The sequence below is a fragment of the Canis aureus genome, chromosome 31 (assembly GCF_053574225.1).
Source record: "Canis aureus isolate CA01 chromosome 31, VMU_Caureus_v.1.0, whole genome shotgun sequence".
Classification (NCBI taxonomy): Eukaryota; Metazoa; Chordata; class Mammalia; order Carnivora; family Canidae; genus Canis; species Canis aureus.
This window is the reverse complement of record NC_135641.1, coordinates 34,744,252-34,762,957: the sequence shown is the minus strand read 5'-3', so window position 1 is coordinate 34,762,957 and position 18,706 is coordinate 34,744,252. Positions and strand designations below refer to the sequence as shown.

General features: G+C 36.3%; 1 long non-coding RNA gene across 3 annotated transcripts in view; it reads left to right on the top strand.

Annotated features, from left to right (window-relative positions):
* The window catches only part of LOC144302248 (uncharacterized), a 69,185-nt gene that overhangs the window by 29,993 nt on the left and 20,486 nt on the right, over positions 1-18,706 (top strand). For all 3 annotated transcript variants that reach the window (XR_013369084.1, XR_013369085.1, XR_013369081.1), the window contains exon 7: positions 13,751-13,919. This is a non-coding gene — a long non-coding RNA (uncharacterized LOC144302248). The remainder of the gene's footprint in view (positions 1-13,750; positions 13,920-18,706) is intronic.

Genomic DNA, 18,706 nt, shown 5'->3' with positions numbered 1-18,706 from the left:
GCAATGACCCTTCAAGGCCTTCCAACTGGTCTAATAGTTAAATTTGTATAAGGTAGATTAACATGAGGAAAAAACCCAAAGTTTTATTACGTGAGCACAGAGACCCAATAACGAAATTGAGAACTAAAGAAGTTGCCAAGGCAGGCAGTTTTTGTACATTTTAGACAAAGAGACAATAAATCTGTAAAGCTTTAATGGGACAAAGAAAACTCAACTTTACAAACATTGTATGGTCTCATTCATTTGGGGAATATAAATAATAGTGAAAGGGAATAAAGGGGAAAGGAGAAAAAATAAGTGGTAAATATCAGAAAGGGAGACAGAACATGAAGATTCCTAACTCTGGGAAACGAACTAGGGGTGGTGGAAGGGGATGAGGGCAGGGGGTGTGTGGGGGTGACTGGGTGGCAGGCACTGAGGTGGGCACTTGACGGGAGGAGCACTGGGTGTTATTCTGTATGTTGGCGAATTGAACACCAATAAAAAATAAATTTATTATTAAAAAAAGAAATAAAACTCAACTTTATGAACTTCAATTACCAAGGATTTCTAAACAGAATTCGGGCTGGGGTGGTTAATTAGTAAAAAGTAGGAAGGTTGTTTATACAGCTTCTCGCCCTGAATTTCCTGTCTCTGGTGATAAGGTCTTTGTACCTCATTGTAAAGGAAAAGTACCTTCCACAAATGGAGATGATTTCTTGTTCTCCTGGGGATTGAGGGCATTCTGAGTGTCTTTCTTGCACAGGCTACCTCTTAAGTAACTTTCATTTAAAATAATCTATATGCGCACATTTTGGGACATGCTAGGGCAGCACATTTTGCCCCTTGGCCCCTTCAAAGTATAACGGACAAGATTGTAAGATATTTAATATGTATATCATGAGTTAATATGTATATCATGATTATTTAATACCTCTCCATTAAGTTAATTAACACATCCGTCACCTCACGTATTTGTGTGTGAGAGAACACTTAAGTTCTCCTCTCTTAGCAAATTCCAAATATATGATAAATGTTATCAACTATAGTCACCATGTTATACATAAGATGAGACCTTATTCATCTTATAGCTGAAAGTGCGGCCTTTTTACCAATCTCTCTCTATTATCCCACCACCCCTCAGCCCCTGGCAACCACCTTCTACTTCCTGTTTCTGTGAATTTGATTTTTTTTTTTTTTTTAAGATTCTACATAGAAGTCATACCATGCAGTATTTGTCTTTCTGTGTCTGGGTTATTTCGCTTACCTCAATGCTCTCAAGGTGCATCTGTGTTGCTGCAAAGAGAGGATGTCTTCCTTTCACATGGCTGAACGATATCTCATAGGAAGTTGGGTTTTGTTGTCATTAATCTTAGAGTTTTTGTTTGCTTCTTTTTAGTAAAGATTGAAAATCAGACTCATAGGCGCCTATCCTAAATTACTGAACATAGAATAATGAGGGTGTAACTCAACCTTGTTAAAGCACATATGAATTTGTTTATTATGTTTCACTTATAAACATTACCTTCTCACAAAAATTGCGCAGTGCACAGTTGTTTTAACCTAAATGCATGGGGATTTTTGTTTTTAAAATAGAGTATAGAAATGTGTAAATACTCTTAATAAGAATGACTATAGGAAACAACTTCTTTTTCAGAGTTTTGAATATGTCATTTTGGCATTTGGAAAAAAACAACAAGCAATTGTTTTGAAAAATGGAGTTCTGACCTAGTTCTGATATTTATGTTTTAGGAAAATTATTAAAGTATATTGCCACACAAAAATGAACATTTGCTTCTAGGCAACTTCAAAATACCCTTGAATTCCTAATGATAAAGTGAATTTTAAAATAGTCCTGGTGAATTCTGAATATAGTGCTATATTGAAAAGACCACATTTTCCAGTGTGATTAATGACCATTTTATAATCTTCATTGCATTTCTTTCTTTATGAGTAACATCTATTTCAAACTATGGCATAACTGGAACTTTCCTGTTGAATTCAGTCACTAGCTAGATATGAGCTGCAAAGGAAAGTAGAAAAGAGGCAAGAAAATAAAGAATGTTGTGGAGTTAATTTCCCATAGAATTCTTTATCGGTAGAAGATTGCCAGCCTAAAAGACATACTAACTTTCCTAATGCTCTGGTTCAAGAGTTTTATTCTATTGTGCTTTTAAAAACTTTCCTTGGAGCATTTATAGTACATTCCATCTTCAAAATAGTTTAAAACTGTCAACTAGCTAGTCCTCACAACACCCCTTTGAGGCAGGTAACCATTATTATTCCCATTTTACACTTGGGAAAAAAAGAGTAAAATGGTTAAAAAAGAAGAGTGACTCAGCCAGAACCCTGAAGCTGAGTTCTAGCCTATTACACAGACCTATCCTCAATCAAAGTTTTCTTTTAATAGCTACCCTTATAATCATGTAGGCTTAGTTAATTCAAATATTCACTAAGTAGTAGCTGAGCAACACCCTAATACAACACTTAATTTCTGGATACATTTGAGCTCACATCCACAAAGTAATTTTAAGGTAATACACACTGGTGTGTTTGTGTAGGAGCAGAGGTATGTAGGTGTGCATGTGTGTGTGCAACCCTGTGTCTGGAAGATGGTCATGGTGCAAAATGCACACAAATGATCATTCATAGCAATATGTCTTAAGGTGGTGCATAAACAATATGAAATGATTCAAGAGGAGATCTCTTCTACCTAAAAATGATCAATGAAATTCTCAAAGAGCTGGTGCCATTCGGACACCTCATAGTTAAAATCTTCCCTTTTTATCTTCAGTCCTACAACTGAAGATGCCTAACTCACTTCTCCCAACTATTCCATCTGCTGCTGAAGTCAATACCCCCTCAGTCCTTCTGATAAATCTGCCCCCAAATTTTCTGACATCCGAACTTGGTCATATAGTTTTCCTTGTTTAAAATTCTTCAAAGGCCCATCAACACGGAATCTTTGTGAAAGACATATCTTCTTAAATAGCCTTGGTGATGTTTCTTATCACTTAGATTTAGAAAAATGAGCCTTGAAAGATACAGTCCAACTTATTTTTATCGAAGCAAGCTCCCCATATTCTTTTTCTTTCTCTCCGGGTTTACTGGTCCTTGTCCACCTAACAGCAATGGTGCTTTTATGCTGTGCTTTTACATACTTTTATGATTCACTGGCCATGCTCTGCCAAAATCACTTGTTTATGGGTTCATTTCCCTACTAAGCTGTCAGCCACAGAATATAGTACTATCCTTTCAAATAGTAACTTAATAAATACCTATTTAATGTTACTAAAAGAATGAATGACCCAGTTGAATATAGCAGTACTGTGCACTCAAAAGTACAGGAAATGTCTCAAATAAATGTCCTTAGAGATGACAAGTTCATGACATAATTATAAAACAGCACGTAATTCTGTTTGGCAGGAGCCAAGTAAAGAATAAGGACAGGGCACCAAGGGTTGTTTGGGATCAGATTACAGGGAATTTTGCAAAGTAATATCCAAACCCAGTTTCCCATTTTTCCTGTCACTCACTCTCTTTTTTACTTTGGCCTACGCATTCTCCACCTCTTTTTTTGAATTCAATAAAACATCTGTTATTCCTTCTAATCCAGTCTGTCTGTACAGATCAGGTCATTCTGTTATTGTCACAAAATTACTTCTTAACTGATATCTATTAACTGATTCTCATTCGTTTATCCTGTATACACGGACTGCTAGACTAATCTCCCCATAGTACATCTCTTATCTTATCGTTCTTTGCTTTAAAGAACCCTAATGATTCTCTATTATCTGCACGATACAAGCTGGGTTAATTGATTTCTACTTTTCCTTTTCTTTTATCTACATTTGTCTGAATAAAAATGAACTGCAAAAAATTATTGGACTGGGAGAAATATAATGTAATATTTTAAAAGAGTGATTTTTTTATCCTTCAGGTATATTTATTACTTCTGTCAAACTAGCTGAAGACATATCATGAAGAGGGAAGAATTTGTAAAGAAAAAAAAGGTATTACAAACCCAAGATTTGAAAGGCTTATCAACAGAACATTTAACTTCCTTAAACGTCTTTGGGATTAAGGCTCATTATTAGGTCTTTTCCTTCTTGGCACAAATAATAGAGTATTTTCAGTTAACCTATTTTACGACTTTCATTTACATTTAAAAAGATCAGTTAATAGTTTATCTGCATATAAAATCTTTAATAACTGTTAATCACTTCCTATTCCCTTATACATAATGAAGTTTCTTTTTTCTTTTTCTTTTTCTTTTTCTTTTCCTTTTGCTGCTATCAAAATTTTATCTTTGTCATTCACCCGTTTGAATATAATTGTCAGGATGTGGTGATGTGTCACCGTGTCCTAACTGGAAGTTTTTGAGATGTTTGGATCTGTAGATCATTTTTTTCCTCTACTTTAAAATGAACTTTTAATTTTAGACCAGTTTCAGTTTGAAAAAAAAAAAATACTGGGAAGATAGTACAGAGAATTCTCAAATAGCCCTATAGGCACCAAGGGCAGGCCACTCCAAAATGTGCCACCTTGACATATCTATTATTTTAATAAAAATTACTTAAGAAACCATCAATGCAAGAACACTCAGACCTCCCTCTGTCCCTGTGAAAGCAGGAAATAAACCTCTCAGATGAAAAATACCCCCCATGTCCTAAGAAGTAAAAAGAGATCCTTATTACCAGAGATGGAAAATTCAAAGCCAAGAAAGCTGTAGAGACAAAATTTGTTTCTAATCTACCACCTCAGCTAAAATTCTGCCTAGAATTCCCTAATTAAAGCTCCCAAACACCTATTTTCTTTAGCCTGTCAGTTTCTCACAAATGTTTTGTCTCATTGACTCAACACTGTCTTGCTCATTCCTTGAGGTCTCAATTTCATTATTGAGCCTCTGTGTGCACATAATAAAACATTGGGGATTTTTCTTCTGTTAATCTGTCTCATTTAAATTTAATTAGTAGTCCAGTTGGAAGACCTGGAAGGATAGAGGAAAGATTTTTCTTTCCCTCCAGCCCACACTCAGTTTCCCTTATTGTTAACATCTTACATAAGGATGGTACAGTTGTCACAATTAATGAACCAATATTGACACATTATTAACTAAAGGTCAAACTTTATTCAGAATTTCCTTAAAAGTTCTTTGGTTATCTCAAGGTCCTATTCAAGATACTTTATTACATTTAGCAGTTATGTCTCCTTCGGACCTTCTGGACTTGACAATTTTTTTAGGCTTTTCTTGGTTTTGATGATTGACGTTTTCAAGAGCTACTGATCAGATATTTTGTAAAATGTCCTTCAATTGAGATTTATCTAATTTTTTTCCCCATGATTAGACTGGGATAATATAGCTTGAGGAGAAAGATTACAGAGATAAATAACCATTCTTATCACATCGTGTTAAGGGTATAGATTATCGATACGATTTATCATTGTTGATATTAATCTTGACCACCTGGCTTTAGGTAATTTTTGCAAAGTTTCTCCACTGTCAAATTACAATATTTCCCCCCTCCCTTTGCATGCTTTGCAAGAACGTCGCTACAGGTAGTCTCCACTTAAGGCAGGAGGAGTTATTTTCCACCTCCCTGAGAGTCAGAGAGCTTACAGGAATTATTTGGAATAATATGCTTTCAAAGCCAAATTCAGGAAGTCTTTAGCCATCATTTATTCAAATAGTCTCTTAGGTCCCTTTTTCTCTCTACATTCCTCCAAGGATTCCCATCACATCTGTGTCATAATGCTTACCATTGTTACACGGGTCACTGAAGTTTTGTTGATTTTACTTCAATCCTTTTTCTCTCTGTTTTATGAACTGACTAATTTCTATTGATCAATCTACAAGTACACTGATTGCTGTTCTGCAGTATTACGTCTCCTGCTGAGTCAATCTTCTGAGTCTTTCAGTTTCATTTTTGTCTTTTTAACTCTAGAATTCCCATTTGGTTTTCTTCACAGTTTTTTTTTCCTCTGTTGAAATTTCCTTTTTGTTGAGTTATTATCATTATAACTTGCTTTATTTCACTGAGTACATTTTTAATAACTTCTTTAAGGTCTTTGACAACTAAACCCAACATCTGTGTCGGCACAGGGTCAGTTTCTTTTTTTTTTTTTTTAATTTTTATTTATTTATGATAGTCACACAAAGAGAGAGAGAGAGAGGCAGAGACACAGGCAGAAGGAGAAGCAGGCTCCATGCACCAGGAGCCCGACATGAGATTCGATCCTGGGTCTCCAGGATCGTGCCCTGGGCCAAAGGCAGGCGCTAAACCACTGCGCCACCCAGGGATCCCAGGGTCAGTTTCTATTGGCCAAATTTATTCTTGAATATGGGTCACAATTTTGAATTTCCTTACACATCTCATAATCTTTAATTGAAAGATCTTAAAATTGAAATTTTAGATAATATAATGCACATAATATATCTGTATTCTGGGGTTTTGTTCTTTTTTTTTTCCCTAGACTGGAACTGTAGAATGTGTCCTCCTTATGGTGTAGAGTTGCTGATGTCTCTGCTCAGTGTTGTTTTTCTTTTTAATATAATTTTTAGTTTCTAGATGGAAAAGATGACAAAAATAATTTTACAGAATAGAATAAAAAGCTTTAGTGAAAATGTTACTATGAACATGTATAGACTTTTAGCATTTTATATGAAATGCATACATACTAATATGTTATTAAATGTTCAGTACGCTTCCAATATTTATTTATTTATTTTTTGGGCAGAATGTCTCATATTATTTCAATAGTATTAAGTCAATAATAAAATATCCCTTGATAAGCAAATTTGGAAATATGTATGAATATATTTGATTTATATCAGTTTATGGAAGAAAAATATTTTCTATGCCACAAATTTTATGTTCAATTACTAACCTGTATCAACTTAAAAAACTAATAACCAAATTACCAGCTGTTTTTTAATCAGAAATTTTAAAATTACAACTACTTCATTACCACACTGTTAACACTCTGAAAACAAAACAAAATACCCTTCATGAAAACTGTATAGCTTTAAATTTGGTCATCAGTGGAGTAGGAGTCTTAAAGCTTTTCTTTGTACCCTAAGAGAGACTTTGCTAATTTTTTTATATAAACTAAATTAAATATAAAGACATTTAAATTGTTATTCGTCAATTAGATGGTTATGGTGAAAAATTTCTTATTTTAGTCAAGAGTAGAAAAATCTCTCTGAAAAGGTATTTTATATGGAAAAATAATAGTATAAATCATTTACAGTGTTTCATTGATGCTAAAATTAGTATTTTTCCTACTTTAAAATCAAAAGAGTTTTTACAGTTTAAGAGGTCTTAAAGTTATAAATTGGTGGCCCCAGTATCCTTAAAGTGCCCTGTGATTCATTTTTCTCTGTAGGCCAGACCTTACAGTGAAAACTGTAGTCACTCAGTTGGAAAACTTCAATGCAATGGGAGTAAGTGCATCTCAGAGTGGCAGGGGCCAAGTGGAGACACTCAATCACCAAAGGCAAGGTGACTTGGTTATAATAACGAGCAGCAAAGTCAAATCAGGTCCTTTGACATGTGCAGACTTTCGGCTTTGGCTAGTTAATCGTATTGTTCCTAGAAGTAAAACAGAGAGGAAACTTACTAAATTCTTACTTGATCTGTATAAGCAGAAAAGTTCTAGCCAAAGAAAGAAAGTCTAACTTGAATCATAAAAACAGAGAGCCATGGCCCCTCAATCAGTTCTCAAACTTGAACCGGTTTACAATTGCAGATCCCTTGTATGATGGGGAGGCCAGACTCCCTTGAGGAAGGACTCCAGTTTACTACAGAGAATTTGTACCACTAATCTTCCAGCCTTCCCCAAAGGAACCTGTGGCCTTGGACCCGTGTACCTGTGCATTGGACAAAAGGAAATAATTTGACACTTAGGGGACTACTGGACATTGGCTCTGATCTGACACTGATTCCAGGAGACCCAATGTCACTGTGGACCTCCAGTCAGAGTAGGAGCTTATGTGTCATGTGGTCAAGGAATTTTAGCTCAGGTCTATCTCACAGTGGACTCAGTGGGTGTCTGGACCCATCCTGTGGTTATTCTTCGGTTCTAGAGTGCATAATTGGCACAGATGTACTTAACAGCTGGCGGAATTCCTACATTGGTTCCCTGACCTGTGGAGTGAAGGCTATTATAATGCGAAAGGCCAAGTGGAGCCATTATAACTGCCTCTACCTAGGGAAATAATCAATCAAAAGCAACACCGTCTCCCTGATGGGATTGCAGAGATTAGTGCCACCATTAAATACTCGAAAATTACAGGCGTGGTGATTCCTACTGCATTCCCATTCAGCTCACCTATTTAGCCTGTGCAGAAGACAGATGGATCCTGGAGAATGACAGTAGACCATCATAAGCTTAACCAGGTGGTGACTCCAAGTACAGCTGCTACAGCAGATGTGATTTCATTGATTGAGCAAATTAATACATCCCTTGGTGCCTGGTATACAGTTAAATAAGCTGTCATTTTTTTCTCCATACCTGTCCAGAAGGTCTACCAGAAGCCGTTTGCTTGAAGTTGGCAAGCCCACTAATTTATCTCCCCTAAGTTACTTCAAGGAATATCAACTCTTGACCCCTGTCATAATTTAGTTTGTGGGAATTTCGATTGTCTTTTTTCCTCCTCTGTAAAATATCACATTGGTCCATTACACTGATGACATTATGTGGACTTGACCTAGTAAGAGGGAAGGAGCAACTACTTGACTTTGGGTGGTAAGAAATTTGTGTGTCAGAGGGTGGGGTATAAATACAGCTAAAATTCAGGGGCCTTCTACTACAGTGAAATTTCTAGGGGTCTGTGGTATGGGGCATGTTGGAAATACCTTTTCTAATGTGAAGGAAAATTTGTTGCACTGAATCCCTGAACAACCAAGAAAGAGGAAGCACAATGTCTAGTAGGCCTTTTCAGATTTTGGAGCCAACATATTTCTCATTTAGGTGAGTTACCCCAACTCCACTACCAAGCAACCTAAAAACCGGCTAGTTTTGAATGGTGCCCAGAGAAGAGATGATTCTGCAACAGGTCCAGGTTGCTATGCGTGCTCCTCTATCCCTTGGGCTAGATGATCCAGCAGACCCAATGGTGCTTGAAATACCAGTAACAGAGAGAGATGCTGCTGGATCCTTGGGGAGGTCCCTACAGGTGAATTTTAGTATAGGCCTTTAGGATTTTAGAACCGGGTCCCGCCATCATGTGCAGATAAATATTCTTCTCTTTAGAGACAGCTCTTGGCCTCTACCAGGCTTTAGTAGAGACTGAATGCTTGTCTCTATGCCACCAAGTTACTATGAGACCTGAAGTACTCATCATAAACTGGGTGTTATCTGACTTAAAAGGTCATAAAGTTGGGCATGCACAGTAAGACTCCATGAACAAAATGAAATGATACATGCATAATCGGGTTGAGTAAGCTCTGAAGGCAAGAGCAAGTGACATGAAGAAGTGGCTCAAATATCCATAGTACCCACTCCTGTTACACTTCTTTCTTACTCCCAGCCTGTATGTATGGCCTCATTGGGAGTTGACAGAGGGAGATAGGACTTAGATGTGATTTAAAGATGGCTCTGCACGATATACAAACGCCACCTGGAAGCGGACAGCTGCAGCACTACAGCCTTTTCTGGGACAGTCCTAAAGGACAGTGATGAAGGGAAATCCTCCCACTGAACAGATCTTCAGGCAGTGCACCTGATTGTTCCCTATGGCCAAACAGGGCATTAAATACCAGTTTGTGAGCTGTGGCCGATGGTTTAACTAGATGGTCAGGGAATTGGAAAACATAAAAACTGATGACAAAGGCATCTGGGAAAGATATATGTGAATCAACTTCTCTGAGTGGGCAAAAAAAAATGTTAAGATGTGTGAGCTCCATGTAAGTACTCACTAAAGGGTGACCTTAGCAGGGGAGGATCTTAATAATCAATTGAATGGAATGATCTGCCCTATGGATATCAGTCTTTTTTCCCAGTCATTTCTATTATCATTCAATGGGGTCATGAAAAAATGGTGATGGTGGCAAAGATGGAGGTTATGCATGGGCTCAATGATGCAGTCTTTCACTCACCACATATGATCTGGCCCCTGAAATAATACAATTTATTGGGGGTGATTAACCAACTATCTGGTAACGGGTTTGATTATATTGGCAGATAGTTACTCTGGATACGGATATGCTTTCCCACATCAAGTGCTTCTATCAAAACTACAGAATGTCTTATCCACCATTATAATATTCCTTACAACATTGCTCTGATCAAGACTTCGCTTTGCAGCAAATGAAATGTGACAATGGACCTGTGCTCATGGAATCCACCGTTCTTACCATGCTCCCCACCATTCTGTAGCAGCTGGATTGATAGAAAGGCAAAATGGCCTTTTAAAGAATCAGTTACAGGGACTCCTGGGTGGCTCAGTGGTTGAGTGTCTCTCTGGCTCAGGTCATGATCTCGGGGTCCTGGGATTGAGTCCTGCATTAGGCTCTCCGCAGGGAACCTGCTTCTCCCTCCCTTATGTCTTTGCCTCTGTGTGTGGGTCTCTCATGAGTAAATAGATAAAATCTTTAAAAATAAATAAATAAATAAATAAATAAATAAATAAATAAGATTCAGATAGAACACCAGCTGGATGGCAATGCCTTCCTCACAGGGCTGAGGCAAGTTTCTCCGGAAGGCTTGTATGCTCTTACTCAGCATCCACAATATGGAGCTATTTCTCTGATAGCCATGTTATAGATCGAGGGATCAAGGCCTGGAAATGGGAGTGACACCACTCACTATTACCCCAAAATATTAATGTATAATATATATATTATTAGCTAAGTTTAAAAAGCACACATGAATTAATAAAACATATCACTAAAGGTTTTGAATAAAAGATTCTAAATTTGCTGAGGTAGAGAGCACTAGAATAGAGCATTTCTGATTTTTCAGAAAATATTCATTTATTTATTTAGAGAGAGAGCACAAGTAGGAGGGACGGGGAGAAGGAACGAGAATCTCAAGCTGAATGCAGAGCCCAATGTGGGGCTGGATCTCATGACCCTGAGATCACCATCTGAGCTGACACCAAGAGTCAACTGGACACTCAAACAACTGTGCCACCCAGGTGCCCCAAGTATTTCTGATTTCTAGATCTCTACCATTTCTATTACAATAGGCTATCTCCTATTCAGAAATTCATCCTATCATACCTTAAAACTTATACATGATTAATTGGAAAAAAAAAATAGCTACTCTATGGTAATAGTCATAGTAGTTGAATCTCTAAGACCCATTCCATCCCAAATGATTATTCTAAGTCATTTGTGATGATCTTTCTCTTTCTTTCTGCTACTACTTGGGTTAGGAATAGCAATGTAAACCATTTCTTGACAATTAAAAGTGAAACAAAGTGCACTGGTTGTCTCCTGGGAAAATTTTCTTTGCTCCAAAGTAAGAAATATGAGAAAAAGAGAACCATGTTATTTTTTCCACCTGAAAATTATTAAGGCATATGAAATGCATATCTGATCAACAAGTTAAAAGAGGAGTAGGCTTAACAAAGTGCAAAAGCAAACAATAAAGATAGCACAATTGAGACATGGAGTCTATATACCTTTGATAAAATCACTAGTTTATCAATTAAGCCAACTTTGGATCACAGCCAAAACCCTGGACTCTTGTCAAGCGATACAATAGATTATTGTATTTTAAGCCAACTTGACTCATGATTTTGCTTACTCATAAGCGAAATTATGTAAACTTATATAATTATTTTAATAGCTATCTGTTTATATTTTGCTCTATCCCATACAGTATGGGACTACATATAGTACACTTTATACCAAAAATAAAGACTGAGTAAATTAAATATAAAAATATGCTTATAAAACTACACATTGGAAAAATACATTTTCAATTGAGCTTAATTTTGATTTTGTCCTCTTGGCATACATAGATGAATAGGTCAGATTTAAAAAAAAAATAAGTCACTGGAAATCGTGACTGCCAGAAAAAGTAGGTTGCTTTAGGTCATGTACAAGTGATTCACTGGCAAAGAACCAAGAAAATTGGACTCTTTTAAGGCTATAATTATCTCATATTAGTATTACAAATGTTTTGATAAAAATAAGAATTAAGTGCCTGTAAAATATCTGAATGTATTACATGTCAAATTTTTTAAAAGATAATGTTTAACACTATACACTCAAGGCCTTACCAAAATTGCCACAATCTTTTAGAACAGTTGTCACTTAGACAACTCAAAAGCCTACAGAAATAAGTCAATATATATACCAGAGAAGTGAGCTGGGTGATGACAAAGAAATTTTAGAGAATGCAAGGCCCATTTAAAGGGATCGGCTTCTATTTCATTTAAGTAGAGATTCCAGTTTTCCCAAAGACTGCCTGTAGACTACTTTGGTGGCCTCCAAATAATCACACTTTCTATTATTCATGTCATTATGAAATCACCTTCCATAGTAATTCTGGAAATTTCCATGTGATTAGCTTTGCCCAATGGGATATTTTTAAGTGTGTCACAAGTAGAGTACTGATAAATAAAAAATTCGTGTACTTAGGGGCAATTCTCTTACAGAATGATGGGTTTCATGATGGGTTTCATGATGGGTTTCTTGGCCCAAACAGCCAAGTGGAGAGCTCCACCCACAGAAACCAAGATACGCAGTCAATAGCCCCCAGCTGAGTTCCTAATTCTTCCTCTAGACTTAGCCTCTCAGTCTATATAGCACCTGCGAGAACAAACACTTATTCAACGACAGAATTATAGAATGTAATAAATTGTTCTAATTCACTAAACTTTGGGGTGGTTTATTACATAAAAAATATGTAATTGACATACTCCTTATTTCGGATTTTATGTTACCTCTTAATTTAAAAAAAAATGTTCTCACAAAATGAGTGAAAGACAGGATAAATGTAGAATTTATGTCTTCTAATCTAGCTCAAACTTCCCATTTTCCCGAAGAAACTGTTGTCCTGGAGGCCAAGAGGTGGGTTCTCAAAATTAGTGATAGAGCCAGGTTATAGTATTAGTCTCAACAAGTATGTGAGTGCCTCGCTGATGTTTAATGCTATATTTAGACTAGATGGATTCACAGGTCAGTCACAGATCGGTGTTCCAAGTAAGTCTGGTGAAGTTAAAAAATACATAAACAATTCTTGTGCACCACTGTATATACCATACTAAACCATTTTCAGTATTCTTCCCATTATCCAATCCTACTCACTTAAGAAAATGTTTTTCTCAGCTTGTATAAAAGTAAGAAGAAGAAAGTTGGCTGATGAGAAGCTAGAGTCAGGTCTAGAGTAGCAGAAGGATGATTTCTTTAAATTGTTTTATGTAAGACTTAAAAAACCCATGATTAGCAATTTAAAACCCATCCCTTCCCCTTCATGAGGTATGCCATATTTGTGTTCCTTAAATGCCGAAAAAAGATTCTATATGTGTACAGTGTTTTAAAGAAAAAAAATCCCCTTCAGAATACCAATTCGAAAGCCTACCCTAGCATCTTACCATATGCACATTTCATTTTCAACATCCTTCTTGTCAACTAAGTGTAAATAATTCTAAAGTCTTCTCCTCACTGGATAGTGAGCAGTGGCTTAGAATAGTCTGACAGTCAGCAAAAACTGTTATAAAAGCTTGTGTTATGGGACACAAGAGGAGATTAAAGCACAGCCCTGTCAGTCTGCAGAAAAAGAACATGTTGCTCATGGCTGGTTATTCTCTTTTCAGAGCGCTGAACTTGGCAGTAAAATCAGTAGAAGTAAAGGGCAGAGGCATGGGACTGGCAGGGATACCGCAGCCCCTGCGGAGAGGCTGTCTGCACATGACATAACAGTCACCACGGGATCCGCAGGGCTACTGCTTGCGCATTGGTGTCACTGGAGAAACTAATCAAGTGGTAAGAATCAAGTTTACGTTTTCAAAATATGGGTGCTTGGTTGCTCAGAAGTGGGGGGGGCGGTGATTACAGGCAGGATATTTAATAAAATGCTTAGAGATGTGTATCTGAGAGCAAATAACATGAGAGGGGGAGAAACACTCTTACAGACCAAAAAGCCATTCCATTTTAATTACAGAAACTGCTTACAGGGTGATGAGAGCTCCTGTTCTCTCTCTCTCACTAGATGATGTATGGTGATCACCAGGCCTTTTATTCTTTGTTGTAGTTATTGTTTGAGACATTTTTAGCACTTATCTTTTCATATTTGTTATTTTTTTTTCAATTAGGCTTATTTGGAATAGTCTTCATATAAATATTTAGTTGTGATATGACTTAAAGAATTATTTTACCAGGGCTTCTGGCCACCAAATACCACTTCCATCAAAATGTATCTACACCATAACGTTTAGTCTACCACATACGTAGGAAAACTAGGATTTAGTGCTAGAGCATGAACATCTGTACTCTACAGAACAGGGGACAGAACTGGCTTTTGCTCCAAAGCTCTACTTATTATCGTTATATTTTATTTGTGCAAGAGTTACACTTGCACTTTCAAATATCTTCTGAATAAGAAGTAATATCTCATTTTAAAGACGATTTACTCATTTCCTAAATCACCTATAATTAATTTTGAATTTGGCACAAGCTGTGAAATTTTAATATAACCTCATTTACCTTTCAGTGTTTGGCCTACTATGTCATGGTATTTCACTGCTCAGTTGTAAGATGTATAAAGAGAATAATGCAGCATGACCAAGTGGGGTTTATCCCAGGGGCTTATCCCATGCACAGCTGGTCTAACATTTGAAAACTAATTAACGAATTTTTCCATGTTATCAGACAAAACAAGAAAAACCACATGAGGATATCAATAGGTTCAGAAAAAAAAACATTTGAGAAAATTAAAATTCATTTATAATAAAGTCTCTTCACAAACTTGAAATAGAAGGAAGCATTTTCAATATAATAAAAGGAAAGCATAAAACATCATATGTCATGTTGAAAGATTAAATACTTTCCCCATAAGACTATGAACAAAGCAATGATTTCCAGTCTACCACTTCTATTGAACAATCTAGCTGGGGTAATAAAACAAGAGACATAAATACAAGACATTTAAGTTAGAAAGGACAAACCGAAATTCCTTATTTATAGATGGCTTAGTCATCAATGCAGAGTCTACAAACAAAACTACTAGATCAAATAAGTGAATTTAGCAATGTTGCAGGTTATGAGATCAGTTGCAAAACAATTATATTTCTATACACACTAGCAATAAATAACTGGAAATTGGTTTCAAAATACCATTTATTAAAAATGCCGTTTAAAATAGCATCAAAAATATTAGTTAATTAAGGATAACTCTGGGAAGAAATATTAAATACCTATACACTGAAATTATAAATTATAAAACACTAGTAAGAGGGACTCCTGGGTGGCTCAGCAGTTAAGCATCTGCCTTCAGCCTAGGGTGTGATCCAGGATCGAGTCCCACATTGGGCTCCCTGCATGGAGCCTGCTTCTCCCACTGTCTGTGTCTCTGCCTCTCTCTGTGTGTGTCTCTCATGAATAAATAAACAAAATATTTTTTAAAAAATTATAAAACATTGTTAAGAAACATTGTTAAGACCTAAATAAAGAAAGAAATATATCCTGCCCATGGGTAAAAAGACTCAATATTGCTAAATTGTCAATATTCTAAATGGATAGATATTGGTTCAATATAATCCTTATCACAATTCCAGTAATCTCTATTTTTTTCCAGTAGCCTCTATTTTTATGGGTAGAGACAAGAAAATTCTAAAATTGATATAGAAATTTAAAGGTCCCCAGTTGAGGCACCTGGGTAGCTCAGTTGGTTGGGCATTTGCCTTTGGCTCAGGTTTAAATAAATAAATAAATAGTCCTCAATAACCAAAATGACTGAAAAGAAAATCAAATGTTGAGGACTTACACTGCCTGATTTTAAGATTTGTTATAAAGCTATATAATTTAGACACTAGAATATTGGTATAAATTAAGATAAATAGAGCAGTGAAACAAAGGAAGTTCACCACACCTGTATGGTCTTTTGACTGTTTTTAAAACCTTCAAAACAGTTTAACTGGGAAAGGACAATCTTTTAAACAAGAAGTGATAGAAAAATTGCATATCTTTGTAATATCTTTAAAATAAAGGAAAAAATCTCTGTTCCTAATCTCATACAATATATAAAAATGTACTCAAAATGAATCTTGAATATAAATGTAAGAGTTGAAATTATAAAACATTATATATTGGCAAAAATGTTAGTGCCTTGGTTTCACAAAGATGTATAACAAAGATGTATAACAAAGATGTATACAAAGATGTATAATATAAAAGAAATAGTTAATTATAATTTATCAAATTTTAAAATTATTCTTCATAATCCACTGCTTTGACAATGACAAGGCAAACCATAGACCTGAAAGAAAACATTTCTAATAAATTAATATAAAATATACCTGATAAAAGACTTATGTCCAGCATATGTAAAGAACTTTTACAATTCAATAATAAAAAATCTAAGGTCCCAATTATAAATGATCTAGATTTTGATGAACATTTCAATGAAGAATAAATATAAATGATAAGCATATGAGATGTTCAACATCCCTAATTATTAAGAAATCTAAGCATAAATTATACTGAAATACCACAACACACACACCAGAATGGATGAAATTATAAAGATTAATCATACCAAGTTCTGACAAGCATGTAGAACAACTGGGACTTTTATATATTTCTAGTAGGAATGCAATATGTACAAACAATATGAAAAAAAAACAGTTTTTACAGTGTCTTAAAAAGCTAAACATATATTTGCCATAGAAACCAGCAGATTTATAAATGGATATTTATAGCAAATTTACATCTTTAAGAAAGGAAATGCTAATACCTATTGATGTATGGATAAGCAAATTGTAGTACAAAGGAACAAATAGAAAGATTGACAAAACAGAGGATTGATGAAGATGTAGAGCAATAGGTACTTATACATTTCTTGTGATTTGGAAACTTTATCCAAACACTTCCATATTGATGGTACTTTTTCCTTCTCTTCCCTTCTCTTCCCTTCTCTCTTCTCTTCTCTTCTCTTCTCTTCTCTTCTCTTCTCTTCTCTTCTCTTCTCTTCTCTTCTCTCTCTTCTCTTCTCTTCTCTTCTCTCTCTTCTCTTCTCTTCCCTTCTCTCTTCTCTTCTCTTCTCTTCTCTTCTCTTCTCTTCTCTTCTCTTCTCTTCTCTTCTCTTCTCTTCTCTCCTCTCCTCTCCTCTCCTCTTCTCTTCTCCTCTTCTCTTCCTCTCCTCTCCTCTCCTCTCCTCTCCTCTCCTCTCCTCTCCTCTCCCCTCCCCTCCCCTCCCCTCCCCTCCCCTTCCCTTCCCTTCCCTTCCCTTCCCTTCCCTTCCCTTCCCTTCCCTTCCCTTCCCTTTCCTTCCCTTTCCTTCCCTTCCTTTCCCTTCTCTTTCCTCTCCTCTCCTCTCCTCTCCTCTCCTCTCCTCTCCTCTCCTCTCCTCTCCTCTCCTCCCCTCCCCTCCCCTCTCCTCTTCTCTTCTTTCCTGTCCTTTCCTTTTCTTTTTCCCCTTCCTTTCCTTTTTTTTTTTTTTAATATTTATTTATTCATGAGAGACACAGAGAGAGGCAGAGACGTAAGGCAGAGGGAGGAGCAGGCTCCATGCAGACAGCCCAATGTGGGACTCCATCCCAGGACCGCAGGATCATACCCCGAGCCAAAGGCGGATGTTCAACTGCTGAGCCACCCAGGTGTCCCATCTTTTTTCCAAATTATTAAAGTATAGTTGGCACAGACAGTATTTCTTTAAGGTAAATATACAGCTACCTTGTAAACCATGCATTTACCCACTGATCATTGATTAGTATACAAAGTTTTTGTAATAATGCTCATTTCAGTTTTATATATGATAGCCAAAAACTGAGAGTGAGGAGAGGAGAAATCTGGCTGAAATAGAGTCCACTTGCTGAGATTCAACTTCAAGCAAAGGCTTTCTCCTGATCTTTGAAATCTGTCTCAGCTTTTAGACTGATTGTCACACTCTCCTCAGGGTGGCTCTGGCAATTAACTGAGTAAAGTTACAGTGTCTGAGGTCTTTGAGCAGTATCCAGTCAATGTATGAGCAAGGCAATAATAGCCAAGGCAATAGGCAATCTTTTAGGATTAACTTCCAACTAATGAATTACTAGCTGTCTCTTGACAATACAGGGTTCTTCTACTGGACTGCCTTTGTTTGAACCTCTGTTTTGTGCTGCTTAAGATTACAGTCCAATGACTCTTCTTTCCCTTTTCTTTCAGAGGTTATTTAACAAAAATTTTTTTGCACATCTAATTCTATCTCAGTACTTGCTTCCCAGAGAACTCAGCAAGTACAAACCCATCCATCAGTTAGCAAATGATTAATAGATAGTAATTTATTCACATAATGGAATACTCCACAACACTAAAAACAAACCACTAACACACAAACCAACATGGATGAATCTTACAAATACTTTAATGAGCAAATACAACCAGACACAAAAGAATATATAACATTTAACTCCATTAATAGAAAGTTTAAGAAGTGACAAATCTAATCAATGGTGAAAGAAGCTAGAATAATGATCACTGATGGGCTGGGAAGAAGCACAACAGAGATTCATGGGTTATTAAGATGTTCTTTATGTGTTCTTTATGAACCATCTAGGTGATGGTTCATGGGAATA